The 15,605-nt window shown below is 34.2% G+C and overlaps 1 long non-coding RNA gene across 2 annotated transcripts; it reads left to right on the forward strand.

The window, feature by feature from the left end:
• Nucleotides 1-835: 835 nt before the first annotated feature.
• Nucleotides 836-9,866, forward strand: LOC308195752. Of its 2 annotated transcripts, none has more exons than XR_013951833.1 (3): nt 836-960; nt 6,607-6,896; nt 9,752-9,866. It is a non-coding gene; the product is annotated as an uncharacterized lncRNA (long non-coding RNA). The 2 variants fall into 2 exon arrangements; XR_013951834.1 differs by having other exon boundaries at nt 847-960; nt 6,781-6,896.
• Nucleotides 9,867-15,605: the final 5,739 nt, after the last annotated feature.

Consider the following 15,605-nt stretch of genomic DNA (forward strand, 5'->3'; position numbering starts at 1 on the left):
GTTTCTTATAAGAAAGAATTCTGATGCATGTGAAATGGTACTGGATTACTTGGAGACAAATTTTCCAGACATAGCTTTATTCATCTGTCCAAATAAGGTCATGTTTTTGTGCAGTTTAGATTGAATGGCCATTCTATGTTCTCACTATGCTATTTTACTGACCTCAGGAGAATCTGTAAATAGATATCAGTGTCACTCTTGGTAATCTAATTACCTTAATATTAAATGTTTCAGATTCTGTGTTATGCAGTAATGCAGCTGGTCTTCAGTGTACTTAAATTAAAGTAGATATCCATTTACTAGGCCACTTATCATAGGTCTGTGCAATGTACAAATTAGGATACTAGTTATAAGCAATTGCTTGTTTCTGTTCCCTCAAGTTTGCTTGCAAGCTGCTGAGAATTACCTTGCAAATGTTTTAATTTACTGTTTACTTTATAGTAATGACACTACATTGTCCCTAAGAACTTGCTTATAACAAGTACACAAATGTCTTTATTTTTTTTAATTTATGCAATTGGTGCAAACCTTCCTAGAGTCCATAGTGGTTATGCTTGGAATCTGTTTAAGTTTTCTGGGTTAAAGCTGTTTTTATCAAGAAAACAATTTAGAAATTATATATGAAAGTTCCCTTCCTTCCTTCCTTCCTTCCTTCCTTCCTTCCTTCCTTCCTTCCTTCCTTCCTTCCTTCCTTCCTTCCTTCCTTCCTTCCTTCCTATTTATATATATTACTTTCCAAGCTCACACAAATGAAACTTTTATGATGTGATAAACACACAATGAAGGTTTTAATTTTAATATGTTTCTCATTTTTATTTATTTATTTATTTTTAAGTATAAGAGATACCTATCTTTTGGAGAAATTAAACAATCCTTGAGGAAGTGAACTGAATGTATGTTCCAGAGTCTAAATAAAATGTAATTGAAGGAAAAAATCTCCATCTAAACTCCAACTAGATGGTAAGTGAAATATTACCTTTCACTAATACTGTTCTTAAATGTTTTACAAATATTAATGTCTAACCAATATTTTCAAAGACCTAATGGATTGTATAGTTCCTAGTTTTTCACCTGTTCTAAAGTTCTGTGGGAAGAAAGTAGCAATTTTGAAAGAAATGAAGTATCTTCCGGCCTCTACATTTGAAGCTCTGACAGTCTTCTTACCGTCTTGTCTTAGAACAATTCTCTCTCTATATAACAAGATGAAAAGACTCAGGGACACAGTGGTTTCCTAGTCATAAGAAGACTCAGAAACACTCAGAGACACTGTAGTGCCCTAGCCATCAAATAGCCACAAAATCAGAATATGTCACAGCCTGCAGGCAGAACTTGGAAGGACAGAAATAAACATTATGTTTAGTCCCGATGTTCTGAACCATCAAACACATATGGGCAGATTTTCTTAATTTCTCAAATGCCTCTTCATCTCTAGTTCAGGTACAAGCTTATTGTTATCCCTTTTTTATTGCTTCCTTAGTTCTTATTTCAAATAATCATTGTGAAAAAGCAAAGGATTAAGAAGAAAAAAAGAATAATTCGCAATATTGTAGGACAAAATATAGCTGGCATATCCACATACAATGATCCATTATGCATCAAAGCTTGTTAAATTTTACATCCAGATTATAAAGAGCTGGTTTAACAAAATGAATTATCAGCCAATGTTTCTCAAATCCACCCAATACACAGAGTCAATGCAGCTGTGAGATATATGTATATCAATCAGCTGGTGACTGTGCTGAATGCTATACTATTACCTATTTATAAGTAGCAGATACAGGCATGTTTGCAAGCACCTCTAGACTAAAAAGGGCTTTGCAGTAATAAAGCAATGATAAAATTTTGTTTCTAAGGCCAAAATTTAGAGTACATGCTAACACATTCAGGAAGTCTGTCTGGCAAATGTGCTCAACGAGAGCACAGATTTGAACACCAGACCTGTTATCCCACACCAAGCTTTCTTGATTGTGAATTCAATGGTCATGACCAACCCCCAGGCTACTTCTCTAGACCTTGGCCATATATCTGTTTGAGTTCAAATGGGCAGAAGGTGTCCAAAAAGTCCTCCTAGCTCTTAGATGGTGAGCTCGCTTGTCTGTTAAGCAGTCCATCTTGTCAGGACAACACAACATATTTGTATCGCTAATGAGATAAAAATATAATAAGATTATTGTTAAAAATAAGGTCAATATGCTATGTTGTAACACAGGGAAATGATGTGGCATGAAAATTAATGAACTGAATTATTTTACCAGTGCTTTTCAGTAGACTTTTTTTGGTTTGATTTTTCGCTTCTAAGCAAGTAAGAAGGATAAGGTACAAACAGGCTTATCACAGATGGCAGGAGAAAGCATCTGTTTTCAGAAATTTCATTTCAACCACATTACAAAGCATATTATCTGCATATATATAAGGAATTTAAATTGTAAAGTAATTATGGAACTTAATGTTAATTTGTACCTTTTTTATGACGTTGATTGTGGCTTTGTGGTTTCCTTGATTCTTTTGCACAAGTCTTGTCTTACATTTAAAAGCTGCCTATGTGCTAGTTACACATTTCAGATTCACTTTTCCCTGTGCTCTACCTATAAAAAGATACAAGACAATCATTAACAAATTCTAAAATGATTACTTCACTGAAATGAGCAGTCAGTAAAAATAATTGTCTAATATGAAACTGTTACCTAGACTTGTAAAATGCTTTTTCAGTTGCTGAGATAGCAGATAATAAGGATGGATCAGGGAAATACTGTGAACACAGACAATCCCAACAAAACAGATTGCAGGTTTAAAGAGCTGACCCAAATGAAAAGTCTAGTTTAAATTTAAAAACTGCTTAAATAAATGAATGGAGCAATAGTTATAAGGTCCAAAAAATGATAAAATACATAAATTATTTTTGAAGCTCTTACTTCAAGTTCTCAAAGAGACTACAGTAGTATATTAAATTGCATAGAATCCCCTTATTTCATGGTGAGTATTAGCTGCTCCATGAATTGCTGAAAAGACATTGATCACTGAGGTCAGTTCCTTACCACCACAGGCAAGATGTGTGGTCTTTTAAACTTCTTGAACTCCATCTAAGTCAGGTCACTGACCGGAATTAGGCTAATGCTTTAGTCTCTTTTTTTTTTTTTTTTTGAAAATGTACTTTAAATAGGCACAATAACATCTAATGGAAATAAGTTAGGATTACACCTACTCTGTATTTGGCTGTATGAAAAACAACAACAACAACAAAACCAAACAGAATAACTACATGGCCTGCGCCTACATCACCTCACTTGAAATAGGTAAAGTGCATAATGAAGTCTTTCCCCTCTCTAGAATTCCTGTACGAACAATTGATCTTTAGACAACATTGCAACTCCAAATCTGTTGCTTTGTTTTGTTTACTTCTTTCTTTAGGTTTTCTCAAATTCTTAGCACTTACTGACCAAAATTCATGTGAGGCAGCTTGATCAGTGCCAGATTTCAGTGGCTGACATAGAAATATCTAGTTGTTCTCTCCCTGAGCTGAAAGCAAGTGGTCCCGTGAAATATTATCTTTATCATCAGGTGGTTGTGCTAGCAATATTTTGTCAAAGAATAAGCAATTTTTGCACTGTGACCTACACATGGATGACATTAGTTGTTCTTTCACTCTGGAACCCCACTCTAATATAGCCAGTTTAATACGTACAACTCATTCATGAGCTTTGGGCACAGTTTACAAAGCACACATGCAAAGATATATGAAAGTACAAATATATCAGATTAAAATTCATTCAGGAAAATCCCTCCATCTAATTTCTAATTATTTTTCTTTATTCTACCTATATTTGAATATATTTTTCAGATTGAACAAGATAAAATTATGATACCATTTCAGCATTTTACTTCCCAAATAGAGGAGATGATTCTGTGGAATCTGCAGTTACTAATTTGTGTAATTTTAGAGAGTTTTAATGGATGATAAGAAGATGAGTCCTGAAATTTACATAAAGTAAAACAAAGAATTTTGGGAAACATATTAAAAATAAAAATCATTCCATATGCTAACATTTTGCAGATAATTTCAATCTGCTTGTACTGTATAAGATTTGGGACATAGCTAAAAACAACAACAAAAAAAAACAGCGTCAGAGAAAACTTTACTTTTGCTTAATGACTTATCAGAAATCCTTGTGGCTGCTTGGACGGATGTGTTTCATGTTAGTCTTCACATTTAAATATGTTCTTAAAAGCTCTTAAACAGCTTAGTGAACTGTGAATGTTCTCTGACTTCTGCATCTGTTTCTGAGGGCAAAACATTTTTTAAAAAAATCTGCATTGATATCCAAAGCATTTATCACAATTCTGTCCTTGATAAAGTAATTATATGAGCAGTATAATCATACTGACCTTAATATGGCTTAATATGGATGGAAAGAACAGGCCACAGTGGAATATCATCAAATTGATTCAAGTTCTGTTATGTCGTTCTAATGGCTTTCTCACTACATTAAGGATTTCTTGTTTTCAGGACTGATAAACACAGACAAAATCCAATTTCCATCCATGTGTTAAGGAAAGCCTAATTAAAAGTGGTTATTGCTGATATAATTTTCATGTTGAAAGTATCTAGTACTTACTAAATTGTGAACAGATCTTGAGGTTCTGGTAGGGTGCTAGTATGACACTGTTCAGGCTGTTAATCACTATATGTTACAAATATAAATTAAGTATCTTAGTATAGTATTAGTGCTACAGCCAAGTATTTTCTTGTGTGATTTTTACTACATTTAGTTAGTTAACTCCTCACTGAGCAAAGGAATGCTCCAGCTGTTCTGTAAGCGTACTGGAGTCTTGCAAAGAGTACATACATATGTAGCTAAAAGGAAACCTTCCGTTCCTTCAGGAGAATGATTGCCAAGGATGCAGTGTTTTGTACAAGGACTTACTACATTGCTTGGGTGGTTCTGTTTGTTTGATTTTGAGCTGTTTACACTCATGACAGTGAGAGCTGTTGATGCTCATCATTTACGAAAAACAGGTCAGGCATATTCAAATCTTTAAATGTGAATTTCAGTGTCTAATACTGACTGTTAAATAACTGTTTAAAAATGTATTTACTTTTGAAATTTCCTGCCTGATTGTTTAAAATTTCAAAAGTCCTAAGAGCAGAAAACAAAACAAAACAACAAAACAAACAAACAAAAAACCACTTTTTTTTTGGTAGCTCAGTAAAGGAACATGGGAAGTTTATCAGTAACATATAACATTACTGAAAGCTTGTTAATACCCATTTTTAATTCCTTGACACTGCAGAAGGACCTGACCTGGCGGTAGTTATATTTTCTGTTTGTACCCTATCTTTGTCATAGATTAAAGCAAACCACCTGTGCTCTGAACTTTGAGATCTTCACATTCCAGATGCATGTGAAGAATCTGTAACTTATCTATATATCTCAGACAAATGCCGTTAATGTCAATTAAAGCAGAAAAGTTTCAGTTGGTTTCACTGGAAGAGGGCTAGGTCCTTTAACACTTTGTAAACAATGTGCTAAGTTGAAAAACACCTTTTTCTTTACTCTGCCCTTAGAGCAAAAAATGTGTTGAGTTCATGAACAAATCCATATTCATTCAGAACAAGGAAATGGGGAATGAGCACTTCATCTGTGATCTCATTGACTGAAAATGGAAGAGCCAGATGGGTTAGCAAAGTAATTGATTGCAACACTGCAAGTGTACACTTTGTTATGTAGGTCAGTAAAGACAGGAGTGCTATCACTCATTTTGTTTGCTTAGGCATAGTATACCCTCTTAAGTGGCATCAAGTAGTGAAAAGATTTTGTAGCACTCACACTCATTTATGGAGTCTATTCTTGTCCATGAGAACAGTAGCTTCAATTGTCATCCTGCCCAAACCACTACTATTAATTAATAAAGAGAGCATTGCTTTTGGGTATTTTGTCTTCCCTTGCCTATTGGGTTTAAATACAATATCCTTAGGACCTAATAGGTCTTTTCATTGTGGATTTTTATATTCGGCTTTTGCACTGTGTCATTGCTACTCTGCAAAGAAAATAAAAATAGCCAAGTTAGCATTAAACAAAACCCAAAACAATGCTGCTGACTCTACTAAGATATGGATCAATGTACCACAGATTGAAACCTTTTCACTTTAGAGTTTTGAAAGCAGTTTGGTAACTCTCTACTTAAGAACACTCCTTGAATTACTGGAAGATACACATGACCTTGGATTCTAGCCAGTATTTGTTTGCTGTTATACATCAAGGAGACTGTGTTACAAAATGGAGAAAGGCTGTCCCCACTCTCTGTCCAATGGTTTGGCCATTTAAAGCATGTGCTAACATTTATTATCCACCCCCATCTCAAGAAAAAATCTAGTTTACACCAGTTCCCATTGTGTTATTAACTTTAGATTTAGCAGTCTAAACACAAAGTTTACTCCTTCTCTATCAAGCTTTTTAATGTTAATATAGCTGTTCCTGTATTAAAGAGATATAATTATGAAGTACTGACACTACATTCTTATTAATTACATGATAAAATATAACACCCTACTTGGGGTTTTGCTTTTACTTGGTTTTGAAAGGGCCCTTGTGCTCCACTGTCATCTAGATCAGGCAGGATTTTGTTGGTGTCATTCTTGATGGCTAAGCTGGACTCTTCAGAGGAGAAAGAAAGAGGTAAAGTGTCTAGTGCTTTTCAGAGCTTACTCTATTAAATATAGTTTCCTGAAATTATCACGCTTATTTTAAAAATATAAATATAATAATGTTGAATATGTCACAGGTGTTGAGAAACACTTACCTGAGGAAAAAGAAGTGATAGGTCACCTCATCGAAAAGGCAACTGCAAAAGCAAAAGAAGAAAGCACAGGAGATGAAGAATTCTTTAAAATCAAGGAGGTAGGATTCTAGGGGGGGCGTGGGGGGGTCTCTTAACACACTCCATTGAGCTGATAAATCAGTACATCCCTTTCAGTGACTCATCTTTCAGTGACTCACTTAATGCCAGTTCTACTAAATTTGTTAAATTCACTGCTGTTACATTAGTCACGTGAATACAGAAGGGGCACTGGTGTGCAATGTACTATGGTAGTTTTTTTACCCAATGAATTGTTTAGTAAAGTCCAGGTGGTAGAATACTATCCCCTCTTGCAAGTTTGCCCCAGCTTTCTACCATCTATGATCTATAGTTAATTCACCAATATCTATACAATGGTGAATATCAGCTTTATTTATTATCTTAGGCTATCTTTATTATCTTAAATATCTACGATATTAAACAAAGGTTTGTATGCACCATAAGCTAAAGAAAACTAGCAAAAAATAAAAAATAATTAAAAAAGAATCACCAGGTTAAAGTGAATGGAGGGGTAGGTTACTACATACAATCAAGACAGAACGGCACATGATCCTACTTTCTAAACCATGTAAGAGGCTTAGTTTTTATGCAAGTTTTCCCTTGCATTGCTTTCTGATTGAAACTCCCACTCAAAAGACTGACTATCTCAAACTGAGGCCAGCTACTGGCTCTCCAGTCATATTCAGTTCATAAACAATTTGAATGCAGATTCTCTTCTAGGCCTACATTCCTGGGTGTGGGAGTAAACAAGATTGCTGATGACAGGCTTTGGTAGTTTTTCTGAAATTTAGCCAAAAGCCAGCCCTGGAGTCTCAGGATCCCTGCAAAACCATCAACTCCAGTCTCCCCTGTAATATAACACCCTTGTCTCTCCAAGGAATGCAATGTGTATCTCTCAATTATGTAACAGTTTTGATATGCAAGTACAGGAGTGAGGGAAGTTGGCAGCTTCTGCTATACAGACTTTCTATTTGCTTCACTTGGTGTTGTTTCTTAAGTGGAGCAGACTATTCTTAGCCTGGGTGATTAAATGAAAGCATTTTACTAAATGGAGCACTGCAGTCTTCTTTCTTTCTAATGTACAATTCTAACAGCTCTATATTGGTTAGAAAATCTCACTACACGCTTTGAACTCTGTACAAAGATAAGATTTTTGTCTTACTGTCTTCTTGTTTCCAACAGAAATTCTCTCAATCTCTGTCATCTCTCCTCTTTCCCCTCTTGTCCCCACCTCTCTTTCCTTTCCACTCCTTCTTCATTCTCCCCCTGCCCCCCCAGTAGAAATAAATGAGCTGATATTTTTGCAAGTACGGAGATTAAACAAAGCTTTGATGAGTCAATTTTTCATTATCATTAAGACAAGCCTTTGATCTTAGCCAACGTGTGATCTCTCAGAGCAGCTGCTTGTATTCCACAGATACACTCCACCCTTTTTTAAAGGATCTTCTTTATCTCCAACGTGAAGCTAGTTTTAATATGGCCAGTGTCTGAAATTACTGACTGGATATAAGTAGGTGGCTCACTAGGTTATTGAAGTAGTGAGATATGATTAAGTAATAGCACAGTTTAACAGTCATGTAAATGATTGTAAAACGTAGGTCTCAAGCAGTGCTTAATCGGTAAGAGAGAAAACATGCTAATACCATTATGTTAACAGATAGTGCCAGGAACCTTCTGAGTCACCAAGTCCAGTCCCCTTTTAGCAAAAAAAAGAAAAAAAAAAAAAAACTAGTTTGTGAAATCCCTTCTGTCAATCTCAGATAAAAAATGCTTTTGAAATAAGCATAATGAATGTAATCCATAGGAGAAATGAGCCTAATCCAAGCAATATACAATTTACTGTTACTCTAAATCATTTGTTTGTACACTAGGTTTTGGAGACAGACTAGTGAAAAGAGATTATAGAAAGTATGCATTAAAAAGTAGCTTTATAAACTATGTATAGTACAGCTTTGCATGAAACACTTTCAAACCTTTATATGATATATCCCCTCAGGGAGAAAGATTGTCAAAGTCAGATGTGAGTTTTAAAGTTGCATAAGTACTACTGAATTTGATGAGAGAGGAGATATGGTGCACGCACTTTTCGAAAATACACCTGTTTAAATTACTTGTATGTGTTTCTGTGATCTGCACTTCTATTTATTTTAATCTTCATATCAGATATCATGCTCATAAGCATTAGTTTTCATTGGTTAGTACAAAGACCATCTTTTTCAGTCAGTTATCATAAGGATTATGTTTTTCCAGAATTTGTATTTTAGAATGATCTTCCTTTTCTAGTTTTGGTATTACTGTGTACCATTTCTTTACAATTCAAATAATTATAAAAAGTAAAAGAGATCAAACAAGCTTCTTCTTCAAAACAGCAACAACAACAACAAAAAACCACCTTTCTGACTCAATGACCAATAAGCAAAAACAAAATCTTAAGATTGTGTTGCCTCCATTTCATTCTGTCCTCCATGCTGCACCAAGCATAGCACAACTGAGTAAGGGACCTGAGAGATCAGAAGGACACAGCATCATAATTTTTAGAAAATCTTAGCATTACATTTTAATTTACTTTCTTTTATTTTTTTTAACTATTATTTTCTTAATGAGAACCTGTTGGTATTCATTTCAAGATACAGATATCCCATACCTGTAATCCCATCTTTGTAAATAATCTTTTAGCCAAATACTGCTGATGTAAGCATTATTTTACTTCTGCTTTTGGATAGTGCTGGGAGTGAAGTACAGAAATGTTTGTTTGTAAACACCCACATTATAGACATTCAGAACTGGTTGAGAAAAACTTGATTATTAGTATTGTGGTTGGGGGGTTCTCCTCAATTTGTTTTCTTGTTGCTATGAAATAATGTAAATTACTATTCAAACACTGTGTCTATTTCAGCTTGTCTGAACACCTGAACACATTGAGGATGCCAGAAATGAAAAATAGAAAATGTATTTGATCACAGAGTACACAAGACCCAGAAAGGTTTGTTTCTCTCTTCCACTGTGCAGAGAAATCCTATGTGCTATTTCACAGAAAGAGTAAGTGATTTACAATCTGATCAAACAGGAACAACTGTTTTTAAGTACATATTATTCAGATTGTATATCCAATTATGAAGTTTAGCACAAAGTTACAGTACATTATAGAAAGAAGGCCTCTGTTCTGAATTGCTGGATTTGGGGAGGCGTTTAAACCCTGTTACTGCCAAAGGGACAGCCTAATAATGTTAGTGGCAAGCTTCTGAAAACTCTACTTCTAATAGTACTGCTGTTTAGGATACTGAATAGCAACTGGTAAACCTAAGGAAATTATAAGGTAAAGGAAAGTAAGGTAAAATTATAATTGTGGAGGTAAAAATGCTATCTATTTTTTTCTAATTCCACAAGTTACTTTCAGTTTTATTGTATCAAGTCAGTATTACACTTTAAAAATAATTGAATATTTCTTATCTATAAACTATTCTCTATATATTTGCATTTTTACCATCAATAATTATTCAATGTAATTCACGTCGTATTTATGATTCTATTTTCTTCCTTCCTCTTGCAAATTTCTCCTCAACACAGTGAGTTTTACTCATGTCCTCTGATTTACACAGGACTAATATTCACAGCTTGTAGGAAGACTGGTAGCTTTCATACAGACTGGGATTTTATTAGCATGCAATATAGCTCCAGTCTTACACTATGGTTCTTGAGTTCTATAACACAAAGCCAAAACTTTTGCCACTTGAGCTTATAGCGTGTATTTTGTATTATACAAACAGTTGCAATATTTGGACACCCAGTCATAAGCCAGACATTGAAACTTTATTTTTAAAAAAGGCCAGCAAATAAAGATGACTAAGCCTGAGGAGAAGCAAGGTGAAGATATGGACAGACATATCTAACTACGGTACAACCATTAGTATTATTAGTAAGGAGCTAATATATATGTATTTTTGTTTTCATACTTGCATATTTATTTGACTAAAGACAAACAAACAAAATAATTATGACTTTCACAACCCTATGTTTTTCTATTGTGTTTCATAAAAATGAAGAAAGCTATACAACTGGTCTGTATGGATAATTTTTGTTGATTTTTAAAAATCTACAATCAACAGTTTAAAACAACTGGTCTGGAAAAGAGATCAGTCTGTATGTCTGGCGTGTCCACAGTAATTAGTTCCCAAGTAGTGTAAAATGTTTAACTCCAACAGAAGAATTTTAATTTCATTTCAACCATTCTTTTCAAGGGTAACATGTCAAAGCTTAGCACTTTCCCCTGGATTCAGTTCAGCTGGCTCACAGCCAGCTAAAGTCCAGCTTTCCAATCAGTTGTGATCTAATGCATGAGAATGAGTTATTTTGTTCAAGATGAAATAAAATCTATAACTCTACCACTAGTCAGAACTTTGATTTAGTGGAATGTGTTGAAATATATTATCCCAAGCTGTGTAAGCAACAAAACAACCCAGGTTTCCCAGTTATAAAACGCAAGCTGGATTGTTTCAAATACTTTTTATTCATTTATGTGATCAAATTGTTTCAGACATCTGTGCATGACAATTTGCTATAAAATTCAACTCATAGTAATATCTGGGAATTAAAAGAACAACAGTTATATATTTCAGATCAGAACATTTTTTTTATGCTTCATGATCTGTGAATGTGCAAAGGCTTTGCTTATTATAAACACCCCAAAAATGATACACAGATGAAGGCATATTCATATCTGAAAAGGTGCACTGTTGTACAGTAACTGTATTTGTGACTGAATTTTAGGTTAAAAAGTCAATATGACGTCTGAGGCAATCCATGTCAGAAGTATTTTTATAGTTCATATTTTTAAAGTGAATCAGCATTTGAAGAAACTTTGTGGAGCAAAATTTCCCTTTCGTGGAGAGTCAGAATACAGAGAAATCTATATCTATGAAAATATGATCAATGAAACAAAGATTTAAGTTCATAGGCAGACAGCAATTATAACATTTCATAGTGGAAATTAGACAGCAAGTGCTTCGTTTTCTTTCTGTATCACAGCTTAATTTTAAAATGCTGAAGATAGTTTCTTCCCAGTTAGTTTTTAAAGAAAATATTTTACCCCTATTGTTTAGGAAATTGAGATTTACTGTGAATTTGTCGAAGTCTCAAAATTTGCATTATTGGGAAATATAAATTTAAATAATGTAACAAATATTTGTTCACAGCACATTTCCTTGAAAAGTATTGCCTAGAAGAGAAGAGAAACAGGAGAAATAAGAAAACAAAACAAGATTATGTTGCTTTTCTTGGTCTATCACTTTTACCATACCACTGACTAGCTGTTTTTGTCCTGACTGTTCTCATGTAAATATTCCTACTGTTTAAGAGGAAAATCTAAGTTGTTCTCCTCCCTATACAAAGAGAATCCTCATTGCTAGAGGACCAGTGTACAAAAATAATTGCACGGACAACTATAACTCAGCTAATTACCTTGTCCTTTCTTTTCATTGCTGATTGTAATAGCAACAAACAAACAAAATCAAACCAATGAGAAATAGTCTGCAGTTATGCGACAATAGTTCTGACTGTGCTGCCATGTCACACCATATATGTGTCAAATACTGGACTCTGCTCTTTCCTCTGCTAAAATTCATCTGCAATTTTCCTAGAATCTAAGGTTTCAGTGCCTAACCAACACAGCTATGCAGGCCACCTGTTGCAATTAAACAGAAGAAAGGTCTGTATGGGGGCACTAAAAACCGTGTCCAAGCAGGTCGTCTAGACATGGACTGGGAGCTGAAAACCTTAAGAAGTCCGGAGACTTTTATACATCTGGACAGCTACTTGAAAAGCCACCTGAAAGGATCTAAAACTTCTAAACTTAAAAATTTGGAGAGAAATGTCAAAGCAAAAGATATAGTGACAAGCAAAATTTGTAACAAAACAAGCAAAATAATGTATATTACTCGCTTTGATTTGGGTTGCATTCACATCAGGTCATTGGTTATTTTTCATTTTAAAACAGAAAGTAGGTTACCTCTTAGCATTTGTGGTCATTTCCATTCTTTTTAACACTTTGAAATTTCAAGCAGAAGAAGTTTTGCTCAACGCAGACTTAATATTTGGGAAGGATTTCCTTGAAGAGATCTGAGAGAATCAATTAACACTTTTGCACTAAGTATGCTAATTTATTCCAGTATACTACACTCATATCTAGATATACACATATTTAAGGGTTAAAGTTTCATTTAACTTTTCTTTTAAATGATATATTTCAGGATTGTATTTAAAAATACTATTTCATTGAAGATACGTATCCAAAATTCTTTTCCAAGGGTAAAATATCCTCCAAGAGTGAAACAATATTCATATATTCATTTTTAAATTACTAGAAAACTGTGGAAAAATAGATACCAGGCTGATTAATAATTATATAAAAATGTTTATATTCATGCATTTTACCAATGAAATAAAGCATTCAAAAGCTATATTATTTTCTTTTCCTAATGCGATTATACCATACGAGTTATTTTGCAGTCCTTCAATAATGGAATTTTAATGATAGTGCTTGAATTATTCCATATACTGGGAAATATCTATGGAACAGTGCACTCTTCTCTACTATTTTTCAGTATTTCCTTATATTTCAGGATTTCTGTATTTCCAAACATTGTGTTTACATCCATATCAGCTCTACAGTTAAGGCATTGCTTATTCTGTGTGTGCAGTGCATTCATTTTTTTCCAGAATATCTGGGTACATAGAATTCACTAATCACCAATTCTACCGCCCCCAAGATATTGAGCATGCTGTTAGTACATTGCCACCAGCCACCTCATCTCTTGGATATCTATAGAGAATGCCAGCAGAATCCATTAATTTCTCTCCCAAACGTTCATTAGAAACAACTCACCATAAGACCACAATAAAGAGGGAACATAATAAGAATTTTGAAGGAATGAGGTAATTCAGCTTAACTTCATCACAGACATTAGTGTTCAGAGTGGCAAGACAACCCTAAGGTCAATGGAGTTAAAAGCTTTTTGTTTGCTGAAGAATTCTCAATTTTTATTCTAACGGCTGTGGCAAAGGTGTGATGATCTGAATTGTTCTACAAGTTGAGCTGCACCGTGTTCTACCACCATCTTCTTGTCTGAACATTTGCAAATTTTCTCAGAACCAGACTTCTCTCATGCAATATCAAGATTAATTTAGCTCATCTTACAAACAGATATAATAGAAGAATGCCATATCCCATAGCAAACATAGCTGAGCACATGTTGTGTGACTATGTGTTTAAGCAAATTCACTGTGGCTCTGTGGCCAATGCTTTAAATACAAATTATTCTAGACAGTTGTAATTAGGTCGTGGATGAGAAGCTGTATTTTAAATTTTCCCTTTCATTTCCTCCATGTCTGATAAAGCAGCTCTAACCAGTGGACCTTGCTTTCTTGCACTATACTTAACTGTGCTGCTCTCATCAAATATTTAAGTCTTATTTGCTTCTTCAACTCTCTTCTCTCAGTATTTACCTACGGACTTTTCAAGAAACTATATCTTCATTTAAGAATCTTCCAGAGATTCCTATACTTTCACATACGAAGTATTAGTCTTTTAAGCATTCAAAATTTTAGTAACTTTGAGGAGCAAGGGTTCATTGATGGGTAACATTGCAAGGAATCATAAATGGGTAATAGCAAAAACAGATGTTATATAGTGTTCAAAGTAACAACTATGTAGACAACAGCATGCTTGGAAGGTATTTTGAAAATTGAAACATTTCTGCAAGTGTCACTACCAGACTTTAAAATTAGTTATGTTGATGGTTGATTGATTGATTGATTGATTGATGATGATTATGAGAAAAGTTCCCTGAAACTTATCTTAAAGATGCTACTGCATAGAACATCAGATACACTCTAGATGCTTGTTTGTTCCCTTTCACATGGAATATAAGAAAATAAGCTCTTAGGACGGATACTTAGTTCTGCTCTTTGATTTATTGTTCTTCACTGTATTTCTTTTTTTTTCTTTTTTTTTTCTTTTCTTTTTTTTCCCCAAACTACTAACACTTGCCTGTCTGAAGGATATGATATAAGACAGTAGTGATCATTCATTATGTGAAGCAACACCTGGAGTTGTATTAAAGTTAATTATATAAATAAAGTGCATTACAAAAATATTTCTATTCTAATATGTTGTGGAAACTGAAATGTGAAGTTCTGTAACAATCCTCCTACTGGTTCACTTTTCCTTTCCAAATGAAATGATGTATTTCAGACCAGACATATGTCCCAGCTTCACCCTGGCTTTGGATATTCCAAAATCTCAAAGCAAGCAATACATAAATTGTCCGCTCAATGGGATCTATTATTGACTTATTTAGGTAGTTTTGCATATATCAGTCTCACACTTCTTATAAAGATTAAGGATATAAACCATGAAGTTTAACTCTGCCAGATACAACTGCAAAATATTTCCCATATTTTTTTCACAAGTTGAAAAATGAACAAAAGAATGGGAACAGCAGAATATGCTGAAATTGGCAGGATCAAGTAGCCAAGCCTCAGCTGGGCTTCTTCTGCCTTGTATGGAACCAAAAAAGGAACATATTATATTACAAAAATGTTAGTTCTGTGTTTTCAGATGTGTCTACTTTCCACAGCTTTTTTACTGAGTGCACCTAATACTTAAGGTGCAACAGAGTTCAGATGTCTCCTCCATGAGTTAACATTAAATGCCATATAGCTTTCCATTTACACTTGAATTGGTATGAAAGTAT

This window comes from Anser brachyrhynchus, assembly GCF_964034855.1.
Source record: "Anser brachyrhynchus genome assembly, chromosome: 5".
In the NCBI taxonomy this organism is placed as follows: Eukaryota; Metazoa; Chordata; class Aves; order Anseriformes; family Anatidae; genus Anser; species Anser brachyrhynchus.